General features: G+C 35.6%; 1 long non-coding RNA gene across 1 annotated transcript; it reads left to right on the forward strand.

Annotated features, from left to right (window-relative positions):
• The first annotated feature begins 7,454 nt into the window (after window positions 1-7,454).
• LOC148955212 (uncharacterized) lies at window positions 7,455-22,118 on the forward strand. Its single transcript, XR_016143719.1, has 3 exons — window positions 7,455-7,479; window positions 10,788-10,865; window positions 21,835-22,118. It is a non-coding gene; the product is annotated as an uncharacterized LOC148955212 (long non-coding RNA).
• The last annotated feature ends 529 nt before the right edge of the window (window positions 22,119-22,647 follow it).

Genomic DNA, 22,647 nt, shown 5'->3' on the forward strand with positions numbered 1-22,647 from the left:
ATGTTGTATTTTTTTCTATAAATAAACAAAAAAAAGTATTTATTTAAATGTTTGTTTCTCTGTGCCTATGTAAATTTTCTATTTTTTTTATTATAAATAAATTTAAAAAAAGCGTATTTTTTTCATGTTTAATGTGCTTTTTTTTCAATGAATATTTTTTTAAGTATTGTTACTTTTTTTATGAATATAATAAAAGAAAATATGATTCTTTATTCGTCGTCTTCTTATTATTATTATTCTTGAATGTAGTAGTGGGGAAATTATTTAGTCATAAGACAACTATAGTTTACGGTTAGTTGACCAGGTGAACTACTAAACGGAACGAGTATCAATTCAAAACGCCATTCAGATCGTTTCCGTGTGGGCCCTCAATATCAGGCGAAACAATACTCTTAACTCAAATAATTAAAAATTGCGATAAAATGTTTTTGGAAAAAGAGAAAAAAATCTAGTATTGTTGCAGTATTTGGCAGGGGTATTATGATAAAATAAAAGCAATTGCTGCCACCACAGGTTTAGTGCATCTACGATTCATACAGGGACTTGAGGTTTTTAGCATTATTGAACCAAACTCTTGGCTGATCATTGACGATCTTGCTGAATCTATTGAACAATGGTCCCACCGCCTAAATGCTACAACTGTTCACTGTTCGCTCTCATCATGAACAGATTTCCGTTACTCTGGTTCTACACAATCTCTTTCATCAGAGCAAATGTATGCGAACACTTGCATTGAACTGCACCTACTATATCATCTACAGAGTTGTTCGTGATTCTAGTTCGCTAATAAATCTCAATAAACAAATCTATCTAGGCACTCCTAAATTTCTGCTCTCAGAGTACAATCAGCCAACTAGTAAACCCCACGGTTATATCATGTTGGATTTTAATCAAAATACACCTGAGGATCTGCGTGTAGTCACAGATATTTTCGACAATGAATTTACAGTATATCTCCCTGTGAACACTAAAAAGACCTATTAGTCGCTATCTTGACTGAAGAAACAACATGAAAATAGACATTTGTTTTCAGTTCTAAGCACTTCAGAACTTCCACTTAGGAAAGCAATACTCAAACATGGTATTGGCAATGATTTCATTAATCTAATATCTGAACTTTGTTTAAATTTGACCGAGAGTAATGTTCAACTGCCGGAAGTAGTTAACCAACAGGCAAAGCAACATCGTTCCATTGTACGTACATTGGCCTCTAAAAACAAAGGAAAGAATTTTAAAAGGAAACGACTTCTTCAGGCGGGCGGTAGCTTTTTCCCACTTTTACTGCCAATAATTGCAGGACTTGTAAACAGTTTTCTCTAGAGAATGGCAAAACCCTATAAATTGACTCCAGTAGAACTCGCTCTCTCACCCGTGGAACACTTTGAGAACAATCTGAGTAAATTCCTTGACAATGAAAATATTGAGGATGATAAAAAACTGCTTTTACTTCAAGATGCACTTCGTCGAGTGGCCTATCGGTCGAAGCCCACTGCTGCTGCTGCTGGTATTGATCACAAAAAAGAATCATCTTTTCAAGAGTCTACTGCTGCTGGAACACAATTAAAGAAGGAGGAATTGGATTCAATTGTATTTAAATTTGGAAATCTATTGCCCAACTATTTTGTTGAACAAAGTAAACGACTCCTAACCTATCTCTTGGAAAGTGGTCAAGATCATATTCAAGTTGATAGCAATGGGAAAGGGATTATAATTCAGGGCAAGAGCTATAATCTACTTGATTTAATCTATGATATGTTTACAAATCGTAAAGGAATATTACCATTTGGTGCTCATCTATACAACTTTCTAAATACAATAAACTTCCCCAAAAGTCTTATTAGCAATAGAAAAATTCTAAAAAAATTAAATGAACATGCATCATCATCATCAACAACAACAACACCATTAAAATATGAAGAAAAAGAAGAAGAAGATTTTAAATCAATCTTGGAAAATACTAGCACACCTAGTTGAAAAAACTTGACAATGGCGGCGAGGAAAAAGCGAAAACGTTTCATGTCACCATCGCCATCCAGTATAAGAAGGGTAGCGGACGTTACACAACGTGTTTACGTTCAAAATGGTTGAAGATCTGAAAGGTGTTTATGAAAATATTGGTGAGGCGGGGAGTTTAAGGTCCCCAACCACTCTTACCAAAGTAACTGGTGTGCAAAATCAAAGTGTACAAGACAATCTACAAAATGAATCAAGTTACACTCTGCATAGAAATCATAGACTTTGTGCTAATCAAAATTGAAAAACTAAAGCCTATTAACCATTGTATATAAAGCAGGCAGATCTCTTAACTAGGTGAGCTTCTACGACGTCACAATACACCGTAAAGGTACTTTCTACTTGCAATCAGTGTTTTTAGTCACTATGCAAATGCAATTCCATTGCAATCAAAGAGAGGCGCTGAAGTTGCTCAGACCATTGAAAGTATTCTCGAACTGGATTCATATAAAAAAATTCAAACGGATCGCGGTAGTGAATTTGTCAATCTCCATGTTGCAAAAGTACTAGAGAAATATAATACACTGTTCTATCATCGTCATAGTCCTTTAAATGCTGCGTTGGCCGAACGGTTGATAAGAACAATTCGGCATTTAATTTCAAGATATTGTACATTGACAAATGCACCGACTTTTATTCATGATCTTGATAAAATCATGTTGATTTATAATCAACGACCTCATCGATCATTGTCCAACTCTACGCCAACGGAAGTTCATCATTCTGATCATGATACAATTGACACCTTTCTTAAACAATATTCGAAACTGAGCTAGCAAGGACAAAAATTGTCTGAGATAGAGAGAGAGAGGAGTAAATTATCCTTGAGCACCATCTTTCTCATGAAAAAAAGTCCTAAATTTCTAAACTAATGTTTAAAAGCATATCCACAATATCATTTTGCCGTGTCGTGATCAATATATCAATAAATTGTGTAAATGCATTTGGACCACGATGTAGAAGTTTCATACAGTAGTCTAATGATGGATAGTCAGTTTTCATTATATCAACAAGCTTTCCTAGAGAAAATATATTCCTTTGAATAGACAGCTCTAGAAAATCATCATCTAGAATCAAACGTTTTTCCATAAGAACTAGATTCCTCATGATTCGCTCTTTCTCTAATCTATCCATTTTTTTTTTGGTCCTAACACTCTCACAACCAACTTCAGAATAACCAGAATTTTTGCTACTCTAAAAAATATATGCTAGTCTACTATAGAAAGAAAAAAATACCATTGATTTATATGGAGAATATTATTTATATGGAGAATATTATTTATATGGAGAATATTATTTAAATTATTTATATGGAGAATATTCACTTTTCCAGCAAAACATAGTTGCTCCTCCTGTTTAAATTTGATTAATGATGTCACGTATCTAGCATACATAGTGTCCCATTCAAGACATAGTCTACAGCCAGTGGTTATTTCCACAGCCACATTGGGTACTCGTATATCGTTGCTGCTGTTGTCGGCTCCATCATTAATCTCCAATAATGTAAATGCATCACTCATTTTTCTCTACTAATATCCTCTCAAATAAACTATTCTCTTTGAATTCAATTCTCTTACTAATATAAATTGTAAAAAAAAAACTATTCCTTTTATTCAAATCCCTATCACCAATCAAGTTATACTCACTCTCTTTGAAAAGGTGTATATGCCCTGTAGAAATGTTTACCTATATGTCCCATAGAAGTATAAGGCCATGTGAGAGGATACTCACTCTCTTTGAAAAAGGTGTATACGTCTCCGGAAATAACATAGAGATTCCTATATGTCTCCGTAAATTCAATACATACAATCTACTGTCTTTTCAGAGAAAAAGAAAATGATTCTTTAAATATTTTCGTTTTTTAAGAATTTATCGTTTGGCCTGCTATTTGTGTGCTGGAGAAAAATTTTCAGAAATTTTTAACAACATACACCCTCTTAAAAATATGGACACAAATAGTAGTGTTTAATTTAGTTTCATACCTCCTCTAGTTGACCTGAAATTAAAAAATTAATACCATTCGCGAAAAAAAATCTGTTTAATTTCTTTGATAGCTTGGATACACTTATGCTATTTTGATTTGGTTAAATTTTAAGAGCAGAAGAAGCCCCAAAAGTTGATCATAATACCCTCAGTCGTTCTTGGAATACTGCTGAGATACTTTATTGGGAATTAGAACTAACTCAGTGCATTTTGATTTAATCTTAAGGCAACATTTAGTTTTTAAACATGATGGGAAAATGGGAGGGTGGACGTGGAGGGGGATTAGTTGCCCTCCAATCACTTTTGGCTATTAAAAAGGGCATCAACCCTTTCTATTTTCAATCGATTGAGCCCTTTTCGAAGTTCCCACGACAACTCCTTTGATACGAAGGGCCCTTGTCTAAACAACAACAACAACAACAAAAATAAAACATTGTACCCATATCGATCTTTACTATAAAAATGTCAAGCCTTCCAATCACTTTCGACTATTAAAAAGGGCACTAGGCCTTTTGATTTCCAATCGAATGAGCCCTTTTTGAAAAGACAACGCTTTCTAAAAAACATCGTATCTGCCCCCAGGGCATAAATTACAACCCTTACCCTAAGAGCTGTTAGGGTGGTTGTGACCCTCTAAGACCTAATTTCCAGAACTTTCAACTACGTTAAACAAAATGGCTATCTCAAAATTGTGTTGGATGTGTTTGGGGAAATGATGGGCGTGAGAGGGGCGTTAGTCGCTCTCCGATCACTTTCAACTATTCAAAAAGGCACTAGCCATTTCTGTTTCCAATCAAATAAGCCCTTTTGAAGTTTCTACGAAAACGCTTTATATAAAAATCTTATATGCCCCAGGGCATAACTTACAACCCTGGCCCAGAGGGCTTGGGGGGTGGGGGGGTGTCACCCTCAAAGACCTAATCTCCAGAACGTTCAACTACGTTGAACAAAATAGCTATCTCAAAATTTTGATTGGATGTGTTTGGGGAAAAGGGGGGCATGAGAGAGGGGTTTGTTGCCCTCCAATCACTTTCGACTATTAAAAAGGGCACTAGCCCTTTGAATTTCCAATCGAATGATTCTTTTTTGAAGTTTCTACGACAACGCTATCTATAAAAACCTTATATGCGGCCAAGGCAAAACTTACAACCCTTGCCGAGAGGGCTGTGGGGGAGTGTCCTCCTCAAAAACATAATTTCTATCTGGAGATCAATTACGCTGAACAAAATGGCTATCTTAAAGTCTTGATTCGATGTGTTTCGGAAAATGGTGGGCGTGGAAGGCGCTGTAGCTGCCATCGAATTAATGTTAACTTTTAAACGGAGCACTCGCTACTCCAATTATCAATCAAATGAAACCTTTTAGCAGCATCTACAAAAAATTCTTCGATACGAAGTGCCCTTGCTAAAAAGAAAAAATAATAAATAATACATTGTGCAAATATAGTTCTTTTATGCCCCCACGGCCTAACTTAAAACCTTTGCCCTATGGGCTGTGGGGGAGTGTCCTCCTCAAAAACATAATTTCTATCTGGAAATCAACTACGCTGAACAAAATGGATATCTCTTAGTTTTGATTTGATCTGTTTGGGGAAATGGTGGACGTGGAAGGGGCGTTAGTTGCCTTCCAATCAGTTTCGACTATTAAAAAGGGCACTAGCAATTCTAATTTCCAATCGTATGAGCCCTTTTTGAGGTTTATACGGCAATACTTTCTATAAAAACCTTATATGTACCCTGGGCATAACTTACAACCCTTGCCCTGAGGGCTGTGGGGGGGGGGTTGACATCCTCAACATCGAATGAGCCTTTTTTGAAGTTTCCACGACAACGCTTTCTATAAGAACCTTATATGCCCCCAGGGTAAAACTTACAACTCTTGGCCTGATGGCTGTTGGGGAGTGTCCTCATCAAAAGCATAATTTCTATCTGGAAATCAACTACGCTGAACAAAAAGGTTATCTCAAAATTTTAATTGGATGTGTTTCTGGAAATGGTGGGCATGGATGGAGTTTTAATTGTCTTCCGATCACTTTCGACTATTAAAAGGGGCACAAGACACTCAAACTTCCGATTGAATGTGCCCTTTTCGAAGTTTCTACGACAACTTCTTCGATACAAAGTGCCCTGGTCTAAAGGAGGAAAATATAATAAACAATACATTGTGCCAACATCGTTCTTATATGCTCCCAGGTAAAACTTAAAACCCTTGTCCTGATTGCTGTGGGAGAGTGTCCTCCTCAAAAACATAAATTATATCTGGAAATCAACTACGCTGAACAAAATGGCTATCTCAAAGTTTTGATTGGATGTGCTTAGGGAAATGGTGGGCATGGAAGGGGTGTTACTTGCCTTCCAATCACTTTCGTCTATTAAAAAGGGCACTAGCCGTTCCCATTTCCAATCGAATGAGCCATTTTTTAAGTTTCTATGACAACTCCTTCAATACGAAGTGCCCGGGCATGGAAGAAAAAAAATAATACATTGTGCCAACATCGTTCTTTACTTAGGTAGCGCGATTGCGCTGCCTATGATTAAATTAAAAACAGAATTTTTTATTTTTCCGAAAGTAAGGAGCAATATTAAAATTTTAAACTAACAAAAATCATTCCGTAGACGGGGGGGGGGGCTGCCCTGTCAATTTTAAAAGAACTTTAAATTTTCATTTCCGCTCAAATGAGCTGACTGCCAATCTTCTAGGAAATTTGATTTGATATGACTCCCCTTATATCATCATACACGCTGAATCCGATGGCGTGATTTTAATTAAGATTTATTGACTTTTAAGATGTGTTTCCTTCCTTTTTTAAAATCTGGTAAATTTACCCAGGCTTGTGGCTTTTGATGGACAATAGTAATCTTGTTGAATTTTATATATCAACATAATAATTCAATTCTTTTGATGCATCTTTTGATATCCAATTCATTTTTTGGTTAGTATTGAGCCGCGTCACTCCCTACTTAGGCTACCCCTTGTTACCACAAATTATTTGAAAGAGTTCCGTGTTGGCATCTTAAAAAAAATGATTTCAGGAATCATTATAGCCAGATTGGTTTCCTTAAATTTGTCTGGCTTGTTTGAGATTCACCAGTTCCAAATTTTTGATTGACACATCCACCCAGCCAGAAACTTCAAAGCAAACAGGTTCTATAAAAAATAAATTTTTCGCCTCTCTGAATCGAATACACCCCATTTTTCTTCCTAAATTAACTGTTCCCCAGTTCAATGAAAAATGTCCATTCTGTGAACTTTGATAATATCATTTATTTCCTTTAATGATAACTTTGATGATATGCATTATTAATTCCTTTAATCAATGTCCGTGTTTTAAGATAAGTTTATTTAACATAATTATCTCGGTTCCTGTTTCCTGGAAAACTCGTTGGTAATTAGATTGCTATTGACGTTTAAGCAGATATAAGAGAATTGTCAAATTCTATTTCATTAGTCTGATTCTTGGGTGCTTGAGAAGCGAAAATTAAGGTAAAGAACAGTAATTTAAAAATGAAGTTTTTTGAGGGAGATAAAGAGCGAAGTTGAAACTTAAAACGAAAAAAAGTATTTCTTCACAACCTGTCTAATATATGGTGGCCGGCTTTAGGCCCCCCCCTGGAAAATAAGGTTTTCCAAATTTGAGGATTTTATTTGAGTTTTTTTTCGTAGGGGGAAGGCATTTCGGTACTTGTGTTTTATACGCCTCTTACTCAAGTTTAACCTGTGTAAAACCCGAGAACAAATCGATTTCTTCGTTAGTTTCTTTCAGCGTAGTGCGATATAAGACGAATAATATATAATTTGTCAATATATTTGCACATAAGGGGGGAGTAAAGCATTCGGATAGTTTGAAGTCAGAAACCAATTCTTACATCATAATATGCAGAATAATTGTACCTAACACATTTTACATGCAGACCCGCTATACTTTATGCCCCCCCCCTCGACAGTGCAAATATATAGTCCAAATTTATTTCTAAATTAACGAAGAAACTGAGTTTGTTCTGGAGTTTTACACATCGTAAACTTGAGTGAGTATAATACTATAATACCAGAATTTTTGCCGGTATGATTTAAAACAATCAGAAATTAATTTTATAAGTTTTTTTCAAATGAAACTAAGGAGCAACATCAAAACTTGAAATGAATACAGTTACCATTGATACGTTTATTGTAATCTAACTGTTTGAAGTTGTAAAGTAGAAAATTTCACAACCTTATAAAGATTTGAAAACTAGGAAAAATTGGAATTGAATTTTTGAGGCAAAATCTATGTACACTTTTATACTTTATTTTATACAATCTGTTACCATGAACATTCTGCCGAAACAGGATTCACATATTTTTTATTTCTATACTAGTACATGTACTACCGACAAATCATCACAGACCCAAGCCACCTAAGGCCACCACACCTGTACACGCTTTTTCTTTTCTAATGGATTCACTCTGCTCCCTCAATTTTATCTCTCCTTATATAGTCTCTTCCTACAGCATTTCAAAATTTGCTGATTTTCGTTTGGTCTCAGATGGATTGCAGAAATGCACGATTTTTGGCAAAGGATCGTCCATTAGTTGTAAAAATAGACCAAACGACCTTGCTCTTTATTTTATCGCAGCCATAGGAAGTATGGATCAGGACCGTTTCAGTATTTGGTATAAACATAAATGGAAAAAGGCAGAACTGACATAGAAAAAAACCGAAGTCTGTTACTCCTTTTCTGTTTTGATTCCCTATTCTAATCTGGGCAAGGTAAGCAGAGAGGGTGTGCGAAAGCATGGGATAGCTGGCCACAACCCCCTTTGCACTTACTGGCTGAAGGACCATGAAACAGAGATCAGCACAGCCGGTTTGGACCTTACGGGTCTAGTGCCGTCATATTTACTTACTTACTCAAAATTCTAGCAGATCTGAAATATTGTTTCCTGATTATGGTTTCTTGTTAAAGTAGAAAGGAACAAAATTCCCTGTTGCAGCTACTTGAGCAAAGCTTATAGTATTTCTATTTTCCCTTGAAAGCTTCTTCTGTAACCTAGTCGTGTCTAGAATCTTAGAAAAGGCGCTCATCTCACGATAAAAAGTCTCTGGCGATCAATTTTAGTTATTCCCTTTCGTGATAGGAGTAAGGTAAATAAGAAAAATGTGGGGCGCAATTTTAACCGTTCATATTTTAACATGAAGGGTTCTTCTGTAAATAAATATTCAAAATTTGTCAAGTCTGAATTATAATCCAGCATTAAGCAGAAAAATTGAAAAAGCGGGAAACAATAAATTTAGAGTTATTGATATTAAATTTTATCATGTAGATGTTGGATTTTTAGGGGGTTAGTACCCCGCATAATATTTTGGTTTGACCTGGCCACTTTGAAAAACGATTATAAATCAAAGAAAAAAATGTCTTTTAAACTAAAAGTAAGGAGCAACAGTAAAACTTAAAATTGTTCCGCATATGAGGGGACTGTCCCCTTCTTAACCTCTCGGATTTTACTCTAAAGTTTGAATTTGAAATCCCAATTCTTTAAGAACGACTGCTGAATTCAAGGGTCGTTGATTTGAAATAAGAAGCTTTTTTAAAGCACTAAACCTTCAGCGTAAAGAGCGAGAGATTGAGAAGGGGGTAGCCCCGTCATATACAGAATAATTTCTCTCCGTCTTAAGTTTTAATGTTACTACTTACTTTCAGTTGAAAAAATACAAATACCATTTTTTTGATTAGTAAAACAAAAATTTATAAAAAATATTACATAATGATAATAATTAAATTAAGATAATGGTAATTAAAAATAATTTTTTTAATAAATGGAAATTTTAGGAGACATGGGAGGGGGACTACTCAAGATTTTCCCCCGGGCACAGGATAGGCCAGAACTGTCAATGGACTCTAATTCGATTGGAGCATCGTATAGTTCTTAAAACTGACCTTATTTTTCGCCAAAAACTTTCTGCAAACTTTTTCAATTAAATTTTGTATGGTTATAAGAATTGTTTTGAAGTATTCATTAGAAATTCATCCTATATTACACTCTAACTTAGATTGTTTTGAAAATGAACCTTAGAAAATTAGTTTCGAACTTTTTCGAAAGCTTTTGGCAAAAATAATAAAGCGGTTAAGCACCAGGATGGCTCTAAGCTCAAATTATAATCAAAATTGTAAAATTAGGTATGCCCAAGCCGCAATAGAGTCACACCTGCCAATTAGAACTACAACTCGTTAATTGTAACTTCCCACCTGTGAAGCGATTATGGTAGAATGTCAGTGTAGGGGCAAAGTTGAAGCTAATGTTCCCAAATCAAGTGAAAATGACAGTATAAACTAAAAAATAAGCCATTTGGTACCATAAAAGTAAAATTGAGTACTATAAAGGTACTTTGTGTGTGGGAAGGGCGGTTGCCCACCCTCCTCCCTGCCCCATAGTAAATTACGCCCGCTGTAGAATGCTACAATGTTTTTGAAGAGTTTTATCTTTATTCCACCCTAAATTGAATTTCATTTTTTATTTTTTTTTATGTGTTGGAAAAAGTCTCCAAGAAAAACTTATTTTACAAGTTTTTTGAAAGTTTTTAGCAAAAATTATAAAGATGTCTGGCACCTGTGTGGTTTGAAGATTCTAAGCTTCAAACTTTTGGTTTTCTTTTTTAAAAACTATGTAATATATAATTTTATATACATATGATACTATATTGATAATATTATAGTATTATTACCATTATAATAATATTATTAATATTATAAAGATATAACATGCGCCAATCAGTTGGAACTTCACTTAGTTTTATAATTGATTTCTATTTTCAGGGGCTCCTGGTATGTCAGGCTAGCAATTATTGCCGAAAAAAATTTTCTTTTTCTTAAATTCAAATTTTCTTTCCGGAGGTACGTATTAACCTTTAATTCAGATATTTAAACGTAATCTTTAGTGCTTATATATATATATATATATATATATATATATATATATATATATATATATATATATATATATATATATATATATATATATATATATATATATATATATATATATATATATATATATATATATATATATATATATATATATATATATATATATATATTTATACTACTACTACTACTAAAAACTCATCGCAGCACTAAGCCGCCTGAGGCCAACACGGCTACGCACGCTCCTCCTCCACCCCAATCTATTCAAAGCCTCCCTTTTTACACCCGCCCACGAAGTTCCCATTTCCTTTAAATCTTTCTTTATGACATCCTCCCAACCCAGACGGGGACGACCTGCCTTCCGTTTAGCCCCAGATGGCTGGCCGAAAAGAACAATCTTCGGCAATCTGTCATCCTTCATCCGCACAACATGCCCTACCCACATAAACCAGTCTGTCATTCTAGCCCTAGAGAGCGGCATTGAACCACATTTTTTGTATAGCCTATTGTTTGAAATTCGGTCAGTCAGCCAGGTACCCAGAACAATCCTTAAGCAGTTTCTCTGGAAAAAATCTTGCAAATCTTCATCCGCTTTTCGGAGCGTCCATGCTTCAGAGCCATATTTGACCACTGTCATCACTGTAGCTTCTAAGATTCTAATCTTGGTTTGCAGACTTATCTTCCTATTCTTCCAGACTTTTTTTAACTGTGAAAAAACACCCTGAGCCTTGGCTATTCTATTTTTAACATCTTCACTGCTCCCACCATCTTTACTAATAATACTACCAAGGTAAGTGAAACTGCCCACCTGATCAATCTTTTCATTACCCAACGTCACCTTTTCATCTTCACTTATTCCTAGCCTTAGTGACTTGGTCTTCCTAACATTAATTTTCAAACCAATACTAGCACCCTGAACTCGCAAAACCTCTAAAACTTCATTCATTTTGCTCACACTTTCATCTAGGATGCTTAAATCATCAGCATAATCCAAGTCCAGGAGACTTTTTCCTCCCCATTTGATTCCGTGGTCTCCCATTGCCTTTCCTGTGCTCCTTAAAACAAAGTCCATCAAAATAATCCATATAAAGGGGGATAGAACACAACCCTGCTTAACTCCTGATTTAATACAAAACCAGCTGCTAACCTCATTTCCTACCTTAACCGCAGCAGTGTTACTCTCGTACATAACATTAATCACTTTATTGTATTTATCTGGTATACCATACAAGGATAAAACCTTTACTAAAGCTCCTCTATCAACAGAATCGAACGCTTGCTCATAATCTATAAAATTGAGGACCAAAGGTGTTTGAAAACTTAGGCACTTCTCAATTATTAACCTAAGAGTGAAAATTTGGTCAACACATCCTCTACCTTTTCTAAAACCGCACTGCTCTTCTCTTAAAACTTTGTCTACGGCATCTCTCAGTCTAAAAAGTATCACACTACTAAGCAATTTGCTACCTACAGAGACCAGACTAATGCCTTGATAATTAACACATTCACTTTTATCATCCTTCTTAGAAAGTTGCTTAATTAAGGTTTTTCTATAATCATTAGGTACTTCCCCTTTTTCAAAAATCCTATTCATAATCTCCAATAACTTATTTCTAACCTAAGAGCCACCATATTTAAGAAACTCATTTACTACCCTATCAGCACCTGGAGCCTTATTATTCTTTAATCCTTTTAGTACTGTTTCTAATTCCTCCTCACAAAACAAATCTTCCTTCACATCCAAGGTATCACAAACTTTTTCATTTTCCTCTATATTTTTTCCTGCAAATCTATCTCGGTTAAGCAAATTCTCAAAATGTTCGGCCCATCTCGCTTTAGCTTTTGTCTTATCGCTAATTGCCACCCCAGTCCTATCTTTAACTGGGACAAGTCCGGATTGACTACTACCTCTCAATTTGTTAACGTGCCAGTACAATATTTTACTATTATGCCGTCTAGCTGCATCTTCTAAATCCTCGGCAATTTTATCCATGGCCTCCACTTCACACCTCCTTAGTTCATATTTCAATGCTTTCTCCACTTTCTTTACATTTCTTTTGTTTTCATGTGATCTATCACTCAGATAATTCTTGTACAAGTCCTTTCTCCTTTCTATTAAACTTAAAGCTTTTTCACTAATATTCTTAGCTGCAGTTCTAGCTTTCTTCCCTAATACACCTTCAGCAACTTCACAAATTATTTTTCTAAAATTATTCCAACCATCTTCCACATTATCAAATTTTAAACTCTCAAGTTTAGTATTCAACTGTTCCTGGAAAGCTTCTCCCAAATTCTCATCCTGGAGTCTACTAACATCATAACTTCCCGGGAGGTAATTACCCTTCCGATATTTCAGCTTTAAATTAACCCTTGACACTACTAGATGGTGATCTTTACTTTTAACATCAATAACAGCACTCCTGTATACCCTAGTATCTTGTATTGATCCTGCCAGTCTTCGATTTACTATAACATAATCAATAAGGTTTGCTGTCTTACCATCACGTGAATACCATGTTAGCTTATGAGCCATTTTATGACCAAACACCGTATTGGTTATAACTAGATTGTTATACCTACAAAATTGCAAAAGTCTGTATCCATTACTGTTTTCTTTTCCTACACCAAATTTACCTAAGCTGGGATACCATCTATCCATATTTCTACCAACCTGGGCGTTAAAATCTCCCAGCAATAACATCATATTTCTACGTGGGACCTTGTCTATTTGCTCCTGTAACTGTAAGTAGAATTCATCTGAGTCACTAGTATTTCCATCAGTCGGTTCTACAGGGGCGTATACTACTATAACTGATACCTTGAACTTACTAGTCATAAAATGAGCAATTAGTATTCTATTATTAATACCTTCCCAGCCTAAACAAGACTTAGCAGCTTCCTTATTCATCATGAGCCCTACTCCCTGTCTATGGAACCCATCCTTCCTGCCTGAGTAAACAAATTCTATATCACCTATTTTCATGCTTCCTACCCCTGGGATATGAGTTTCTGAAACTCCTAATAGATCTAGTTCGAATCGTCTGAATTCGTCAGTCAAAATGTCGATACGATAGTCATTTTTTAATGTCGTAACATTCCAAGTTCCAATTTTCATGTTCTTTAAATCATTGAAATTTGTTTCGCCTCAGGAAAAGCAATGATCCTGGATACCAGTGCAGGACGGGGATCACATATCTTCTCAAGTCTACACCGAAGTGCTTAAGCCGGCTTAGAACCGGACAGCAAGAAGTCCCTGGGACCTCCATGAATGGACGCTTTGTGCAATCCTGGGCCCATTTTGGTCACAACATGGTTTTCAGCGCTTGGTGATGCTCTTCTATCAACAAGAGTCGAAATCCTGCACAGACAATCTCAAGCCTATTTCCTCCGACTCAGTATATATTCATACCTACAAATATTATGCTACTACGGGGAGGCAACCCGTAATAGATAAATTAGCTAGGAAGAGGTTTTTCAGCCCAAAGACGCCCATCAAAACATACCAATCCCAGAAGAATTGTCCATTAGTCAGAATCCCTTGCGAATGCTGTGTCGTTTACTAGGCTATAATTTCCTCGAGGGGCGCCACTCCTCAAGACTAGGCTATATATATTTATATATATATATAATCTTAAAAATGGGTAAAAAAAACCTAGCCCAACCTAACCTAAACTGTCACCATGAAACCTTGCATAAGTTTTTGAATTGTTGTAATCTCTTGTTAAAATATATACAAATATTTTTGCAATTACCAGTTTTTTGCTCTTTACGTAATTTAATATCTTTCAATGCTGTGTCTTTTCAAAGATATTTGATTATTAAAGCAAGTCCAATTTCTAACAACGATTTCTCCCAAGCTTCAAACTTTTGGCTTTCTTTTCTAAGGTTTTTGAATTGTTGTGATTCCTTGTTAAAATATACACAAATATTTTTACAATTACCAATTTTTGCTCTTTACGCAATTAAATGTTTTTTTATACTGCAGTCTATTTAAATATATTTGATTGTTACAGCAAGACCGATTTTTAACTAAGCTTCAAACTTTTGGGTTTTATTTTCTAAAATTTTTGAATTGTTGTAATATCTTGTTAAAAATATATACAAATATTCTTGCAATTACCAGTTTTTATGCTCTTTACTCAATTAAATTTCTTTTCATACTGCAGCCTATTCCAAGATATTTGATAGCTGTGTGCACTTGGCACGCGGTCTATATATGGATTAACTAAAAAAACATGTTTTTTTTTAACTGAAAGTAAGGAGCGACATTAACACTTAAAACGAACAGAAATTTTTCCGTATATAAAAGGGGTTGTCCCCTCCTCAATGCCTCACTCTTTATGCTAAAGTTTTTTATTGTTTTAAAAAATAAAGTTGTGAGACTAGAGTCAAACTTTAGCGTAAAGAGCGAGGTGTTGAGGAGGGGACAGCCTCTTTCATATACGGAAAAAATTCTGTTCGTTTTAAGTTTTAATGTCGCTCCTTACTTTCAGTTAAAAAAACTTAGTTTTTTTAGTTAATTTCTGAAAGTTACCGATTTTGGCTTACCGTACATGAATAATTAAAACGAAATTCGCATGTTAATTTTCCTTTTTGCTAATTGGCTTTCTCGAAATTTTGTTCTGACGTAACTTACAAATTAACTTACGCAACGAATTTCTATATTCGTATGTTTTTATTACGTATATTTGGGGGCTTACTCCCTAATCAATACCTCGCTCTTTACGCTGAATTTCGAATTTTGTTCGAGTCACAAACCCCTGAATCCCAACGGCCGTTTAAATAGAATAGATAGCTCTTTTTTTTAAAGTACTAAAAAACTTTAGCGTAAAGAGCGAGGTATTGACTAGGGGGCGAACCCCCTCATATACGCAATAATTTGTGTTCGTTTAAGTTTTAATGTTGCTCCTTATTTTCAGTTGAAAAAAAACTTGTTTTTTTATTTAATTTCTGATCGTTTTTTAGATAATGCTGGGAAATCTGGCGCCCCCTTCATAGAAATTTTCCTTCCCCCAAGGAAATATCCTCCATGGAAAGATCCTCCCCCGTAACCCTTATTCCGACCCCGACCCCCCACTAGAAAAAAATTCCTCCTGAAAACACCTGTTTACTTACCAATTACCAATGCTATATGTAAATAATCGGCAAAGTTTATAACTTGCAGCCCTTCCCCTGGGAACTGGGGAATTAAGTCATCCTCAAAGACATATTAATTAGATTTTCGACTATGCTGAAAAAAATGGCTATCTCAAAATTTTGATTGGATGATTTCGGGAAAAAAGAGCGTGGGAGGGGGCCAAGTTGCCCTCCAATTTTTTTGATCACTTCAAAAGGGCAGTAGAACTTTTAACTTCCGTTCGAATGAGCCCTCTCACGATATTATAGGACTACTGGATCGATACGGTCACCCCTGGGAAGAAACAAAACAAAACAAAAAAAACCAAATAAATATACACACCTGACCTTTCTTTTACAAAAAATACAAAAGTATGAATTTTTGCAAACTGAGGTTTAATACTTCTATGGAGGAATTTCATGATACGATGAATCAGACGATGCGATTTTCACTGGGGTTCTACGCCTTTTAGAGGTTGCTTCCTTCCTTTTATAAAAACAAGGAATATTTTCTAAGGCGCGTAAGTCCTGACGAGCAAAACTAAAATTAATAATATTTATATTTTAAAATCAGCATAAAAATCTGATTGTTTTGATGCATCTATTGGTATCAAAATTTCATTTTTTAGAGTTTCTGTTACTATTGAGCCGGGTCGCTCCTTACTTACAGTTCGTTACCACGAACCTTTTGATTCTTTATATGGCTTATTGTAACTTTGTCCCTATGCGCTCTTTGATACAACCTCGGAGAGGTTTTAATTTTTTTATTATAGCTTTTGTCACCCCAGTATCTACCCATTATTCTGATAACTTCTGTTTTCTTATAGCTGTTTTGGTAGTCTTCATCATTATCATATCGAAACTTCTTATTTTGTATGGCTCTCTCAATTTTTGCTTCTCGATACTCCTGGTGCGTTACATACCTCTGATTTTTTTTTGTCATGTTTCATTTTCTTAAAACCTGGATCACCAGACAACTTAGTAGCCGTCCTTTTGGCTACTAAGTAAGGACTTCAGTCCTTACTGTAATATTACTTCAGTTACTGAGGGCTCCAGTTCGTTCCTTAATGTAATTAAATAAAAAAAAATAAGTTTTTTAAACTGAAAGTAAGGAGCGACATTAAAACTTAAAACGAACAGAAATTATTCCGTAAATGAAAGGGGCTGTCCCCTCCTCAACGCCTCGCTCTTTACTCTAAAGTTTGTATTGTTTTAAAAAATAAAGTTGTGAGACAGAGTCAAACTTTAGCATGAAGCGCGAGGCTTTGAGGCGGGGACAGCTCCTTTCATATACAGAATAATTTCTGTTCGTTTTAAGTTTTAAAGTCGCTTCTTACTTTCAGTTTAAAAAACCTGTTTTTTTATTTAATTTCTGATCATTTTTTAGTTAATGCAGGTTTTATTTTGTCTATCAATCATTAAATAAGTAAACAAAATTTGCATAAAAATTTTACTCTTCTTTTGCTAAATCGATGTCTCTGAATTTGGTTATGACGTAATTTATAAATTAACTTACGTAACTAACTTCTATATTCGTATATTTTTCTTCTGGCAAAAAATACAAAGTTAAAGATTTTTGCAGATATGAGCTTGAAACCTATGTAATAGGGTTTTCTGATACGCTGAATCTGACGGTGTGATTTTCATTAAAATTCTTTCACTTGTAAGGGATGTTTCCCCCCTCTTTAAAAAATCAGGTAAATTTTCTCAGGCTCGTAGCATTTGATGAGTAATACTAAACTTAATAAAATTTATATATTTAGAATCAGCATTATAAACTCATTCTTTTGATACATCTATTGACATCAAAATTCCGTTTTTAAAAGTTTCGATTACCATTGAGCCGTATCGCTTGTTTTCTTGTTTTTTTTATTACGTATATGTTATTACGTATATGAGGGGGTTCTCCCCTTAGTCAATACCACGCTCTTTACGTTAAAAATTAAAAAAAATTTAGATTCACAAACCCCTGAATCACAAAGGCCGTTTATTTAGAATAGATAGCTCTTTTGAAAGCACTAAAATCAACTGTAGCGTAAAGAGCGAGGTATTGATTTGGGGGAGAACCCCCTTACATACGTTATAATTTCTGTTCGTTTTAAGTTCTAATGTTGCTTCTTACTTTCAGTTGAAAAAACTTGTTTTTTTTATTTAATTTCTGATCGTTTTTTAAATAATGCTTGGAAATCCGGCGCCCCCTTCATAGAAATGTCCCTTATCCAAAAGAAACATCTTCCACGGAAAGATTCTCCAGAGTAACCCCCTCCTCCAGCCCCCCCTCCAGAAAAAAATCCGTCCTGAAAATGTCTGTATACTTCCCAAGAACCAATAAATAATGCTGGCAAGTCCGGCACCCCCTTCATGGCAATTTTCCTTCCCCCATGAAAACTTCCTTCATGGACAGGTCCTCCAACATAACCCCCCTCCCACTACCAGAAAAAAAACCCTCCTGAAAACTTCTGTATACTTCCCAATAACCAACACTATATTTTAACATTGGGTAAAGTTCATAACTTTTAGCCCTCCCCCTAGAGACTTCGGGGGATTAAGTCATCCTAAAAGACATAGTTATCATATTTTCGACCATGCTGAACAAAATGGCCATCTCAAAATTTTGATCGGGTGACTTTGGGAAAAAAATGAGCGTGGGAGGGGGCATAACTTTTAATTTCCGTTCCAATGAGCCCTCCCACGATATTCTAGGACCACTGGGTCGATATGATCACCCCTGGGGAAAAAAAAACAAAAAAACAAATAAACACGCATCCGTGATTCTTCTTCTGGCAAAAAATGCAAAATTCCACATTTTTGTAGATAGGAGTTTGAAACTTCTACAGTAGGGTTCTCTTATACGCTGAATAAGATGGTGTGATTTTCATTAAGATTCCATAATGTCTAGGGGGTCTTTCCTCCTTTTTTTGAAAATCAGCCAAATTTCTCAGGCGCATAACTTTTGATGGGTAGTACTAAACTTGATGAAAGTTATATATTTGAAATCAGCATTGAAATCTGATTCATTTGATGTATCTATTGGTATCAAAAACCCGTTTTCTAGAGTTTCGATTACCATTGAGCCGGGTCGCTCCTTACTTACAGTTCGTTACCACGAACTGTTTGATTAAAAAAGAAAACCAAAACTTTGAAGCTTCATAGAGATACTTTAAAAACAGGAAAAAATCAATCCTTTTTTTTTATTTACAATAGTAAGATTATTTGGATCAGCATATATTTGGAATCAGCACAAAGTCTATTCTTTTGGTGTATTAATTAAACTCTGCCGGTTACTATTGAGCCCAGTCACTGCTTCTTAATCGCTTCTTCTTAACTGGTTATGCAATGACTTTGAATTCGACTCGGTTATTTACCGAGTTTGACTCGGTCATTTTTGTAATTTCTGTTCTTTTGGGTTTCATTTATTTATTGATGCTGATTTGCGGTAGTTTCACGCTTGGTAGATTATTTGATTTTGTTTCTGCTCATTTTTACCCTCAGTCGTTCTTGAGATACTGCTGAGATGCTTTATTGGGAATTAGAACTAACTCAGTGCATTTTGATTTAATCTTAAGGCAACATTCAGTTTTAAAACATAATTGGAAATAAGGAGGGTGGGCGTGTGAGGGGGATTAGTTACCCTTCAATCACTTTCGACTGTTAAAAAGGGCATCAGCCCTTTCTATTTTCAATCGATTGAGCCCTTTTCGAAGTTCCCACGACAACTCCTTCTATACAAAGTGCCCTGGTCTAAACAACAACAACAACAAAAAAAACATACCCATATTGATCTTTACTAAAAAAATGTCAAGCCTTCCAATCACTTTCGACTATTAAAAAGCGCACTAGGCCTTTCGATTTCCAATCGAATGAGCCCTTTTTGAAACGACAAAGCTTTCTAAAAACACCGTATATGCCCCCAGGGCATAAATTACAACCCTTACCTTAAGGACCGTTAGGGTGGTTGTCACCCTCTAAGACCTAATTTCCAGAACTTTCAACTACGTTGAACAAAATGGCTATCTCAAAATTTGGTTGGATGTGAATGGGGAAATGATGGGCGTGAGAAGGGGCGTTAGTCGCTCTCCGATCACTTTCAACTATTAAAAAAGGCACTAGCCCTTTCAATTTCCAATCAAATGAGCCCTTTTGAAGTTTCTACGACAACGCTTTCTATAAAAACTAATATGCCCCCAGGACATAACTTACAACCCCTGCCCAGAGGGCTGGGGGGTTGTCATCCTCAAAGACGTAGTTTCCAGAACTTTCAACTACGTTGAACAAAATAGCTATATCAAAATTGTGATTGGATGTGTTTGTGGGCGTGAAAGGGGGGTTAATTGCCCTCCAATCACTTTTGACTATTAAAAAGGGCACTAGCACTTTGAATTTCCAATCGAATGATTCTTTTTTGAAGTTTCTACGACAACGCTTTCTATAAAAACCTTATATGCGACCAAGGCAAAACTTACAACCCTTGCCCAGAGGGCTGTGGGGGAGTGTCCCCCTCAAAAACATAATTTCTAACTGCAAATCAACTACGCTGAACAAAATGGCTATCTCAAAGTCTTGATTGGATGTGTTTCAGAAAATGGTGGGCGTGGAAATGGGCTGTAGTTGCCTTCCGATCACTTTCGACTTCTTGCCCTGAGGGCTGTGGGGGGATTGACATCCTCAAAGACCTAACTTCCAGAACTTTTAACTACGTTGAACAAAATGGCTATCTAAAAATTTTGATTGGATGTGTTTGGGGGAAAGGTGGGCGTGAGAAGGGGGTTAGTTGCCCTCCAATAACTTTCGACTATTAAAAAGGGCACTAGCCCTTTGAATTTCCAATCGAATGAGCCTTTTTTGAAGTTTCTACGACAGCGCTTTCTATAAAAACCTTGTAGGCCCCCAGGGCATAACTTACAACCCTTGGCCCGATGACTGTTGGGGAGTGTCCTCATCAAAAGCATAATTTCTATCTAGAAATCAACTACGCTGAACAAAAAGGCTATCTTAAAATTTTGATTCGATGTGTTTCAGGAAATGGTGGGCGTGAAAGGGGTGTTAATTGCCTTCCGATCACTTTCGACTATTAAAAAGGGCACAAGCCACTCTAATTTCCAATTGAATGAGCCCTTTTCGAAGTATCTACGACAACTTCTTCGATACAAAGTGCCCTGGTCTAAAGGAAAAAAATAAATAATAGTTGTGCCAACATCGTTCTTATATACTCCCAGCTATAACTTAAAACCCTTGCCCTGAGGGCTGTGGGGGAGTGTCCTCAAAAACATAATTCTCTGGAAATCAACTACGCTGAACAAAATGGCTATCTCAAAGTTTTGATTGGATGGTCCAGGTGGTCTATTTTCACATCTTATCACGTTCGATAGTTTAGGTGTTGGTTCCACAGAATCGTCATTAACTGCAGCTGCAAATTTTCGTTTTTTGGGTCTTCCCTTAGACATAAATAAATGATTGTGTAGATTAATAACTGACTACATTTGAAAACTTACGTGGCTTATATAAGAGGAAGGACGTCATAAAATGTCTTGATGCCATGACTCATAGCGTCATTGTATTTTCTTAAGTGCATTACGTCATTGTGATTTTTACTATCTGACATCATATGCAAAAACCAAATTAAGGCTTTTAACAATTTTTTTCGACTTCTGACCCATCTAGATCGTTTTTTTATGCAAGAACACCCCAAAATACCAGTTTTCCCGAAAAAATATGGAGCCGTTGTCGAGAAGCAGAATAAACACATACATAAATACATACACAATTATTACTCACGATAGTACATATATATTCTAAATTTTTATTTTCTTTGGTTCCTTTTCAGATGCCACCTGTCCACCAACCCCACCAGCCATCCTGAACGTAGTCTATTTTCTGTTATTTTCATGATTTGAGTTATAGAAGACGTCAGTTAAACACAATTACTGGAAATAGTAGCATAGACTACTTGGAACTACTAAAATTAACTGGACATAATCACTGGATATAATAGCTTAGATCACCTAGAACTACTAAAATTCACAGCAAAATCTTTAAAATTCGCTTCACAAAAACAAGAATCAGCTCCACCTATACTTTTTGTAGAACTTTTTTAATAAATGTGTTTAAATTTTGGAAAATTGTATGCGTATGAACTTATGGTCTACAAAGACAATTAAGAAATTCAAGGGTTGTTTAGGCTGACTTTTTGGTTTGAGGTTTTTTTAATGTTTGTCAATTTTTTTATATCCGAGATTCGTAAACATACCACCTCACTCGATATAGTAGTTGATTGCACGTGTCCAAGCAAAGTGTATTTGGGTGATCCTGTTTTAGAAGTTAAAATGGCCTGAAAATGAACACTGTTTTTGTATCAAATTTAAGCTTATATTCCTAAGTCCCAGGAGCTAGGGAATCCAAACACGCAATAGTTAATTAAAAAGAAAAATATCCGTTCCCCCAACGAAGGCCAAATTTTCCTTCCAAGCGGCTTGGAACAACTTACCCAAGCAAGTTCTTCGACCAAGGGGGCCATAGCGTATACAAAAATACTTCAGAGACAAGGGCCATCTAAAAACCCTAGTTTTTACTGGTTTGAAACTTATTATTGAAATTCCTTGTTGCGAAAATTATTTTAGAACTTTGAATTGCTTCATAC

The sequence above is a fragment of the Artemia sp. Qi Xiang Cuo genome, chromosome 2 (genome assembly GCF_049724085.1).
Source record: "Artemia sp. Qi Xiang Cuo chromosome 2, ASM4972408v1, whole genome shotgun sequence".
Lineage (NCBI taxonomy): Eukaryota > Metazoa > Arthropoda > Branchiopoda > Anostraca > Artemiidae > Artemia > Artemia sp. Qi Xiang Cuo.